General features: G+C 36.4%; 1 non-coding gene across 1 annotated transcript; it reads right to left on the reverse strand.

The window, feature by feature from the left end:
• Positions 1 to 497: 497 nt before the first annotated feature.
• Positions 498 to 627, reverse strand: LOC116278499 (small nucleolar RNA SNORA18). The gene has a single exon (XR_004187829.1). It is a non-coding gene; the product is annotated as a small nucleolar RNA SNORA18 (small nucleolar RNA).
• Positions 628 to 1,254: the final 627 nt, after the last annotated feature.

Consider the following 1,254-nt stretch of genomic DNA (forward strand, 5'->3'; position numbering starts at 1 on the left):
CTTGTGTTAGCTCACGATGAAAAATAATGTGACAATGAATATATGCATGTTCATGTATAACTGAAAAATTGTTCTCTACACTGGAAATTGACACAACATTGTAAACTGGCTATAACTCAATAACAAAAAGGCAAAGCAGAAATAAACATAAATATATAATTAAAAAAAGAATATTTGCTCAATCAACTGTTTTCCTGTCATTCAGTCCATAATTCTTTTAGTTGAGCTTCTCTGATCCCTAGTAGAACACGGACACACTTCAAATTTTCCTCACTTGTAACCTTTGGGATCCAGTATCCTCATGCAGGTTACTTTAGGACTGTTACATATTTGGGGTCAGGGAAGATGGATCTGCCTGGTTCTGAGATTTCAAGACTTTGTAAACATGAATTAAGTTCAAATCACACACATCACACTCTGGAACAGTGCTGATTGTTGAGATATGATAATACAGAAGATACAAAAGTTTTTCTGTATTTTCATAGTTTATTTAGCAGCTCTGTCTTGTAGCTCTTTCCCACAGATCTAACATGCAGTTCTCTGAGGAAAGGAAACCACAAAGTTACTCTGTGAAACACTTCCAATGATGTAGGTCTACAGAAAAAACCCCATCAGGTGATTGTCTTTTTTTAATTGAAATATATTCATTTCACAATGTTACATTAATGTCTGGTGTACAGCATAATATGCCAGCCATCCATATACACACGTATATTCATTTTCATATTCTCTATCATCTTAGGCCCTTGCAAGACATTGAATACAGTTCCCTTTGCTATACAGAAAACACTTGTTGTTTTTTTTATATAGAGTAGTTAGTATCTGCAAGTCTTGAACTCCCAATTTATCCCTACCCACCCCCTTCCTCCAAAACAACCATAAGATTGTTTTTCATTCTGTTTCTAATGATTGATCTTTCTTCTTCTTATGGGTATCTTAGTCAGACATAGCAACCCTGATAAAATAACGCTGACTGAGTTGCTTAAACAAAATAATTTTATTTTTTCAGAGTTTTGGATGCTAGAAGTCCAGGTTAAAGCTCTGGTAGCATTTTGTTTCACATATCCTTTCCATAGTCTGTGCATCTGGGGCAAGACCGAGAGGGGAGATGGGGAGAGAGAGGAGGCAGAGAGAGATTGAGCAAGCACAATTTCTTTAATGTGTCCTAGTCCTTTGACAAGGATTCCAGGTGCATCAGATTGGGGTCTTACCTTTGGACCTCTTTTAATACTAATTACCTCCCCAAAGGATCAA

The sequence above is a fragment of the Vicugna pacos genome, unplaced genomic scaffold (genome assembly GCF_048564905.1).
Source record: "Vicugna pacos unplaced genomic scaffold, VicPac4 scaffold_19, whole genome shotgun sequence".
NCBI lineage: Eukaryota > Metazoa > Chordata > Mammalia > Artiodactyla > Camelidae > Vicugna > Vicugna pacos.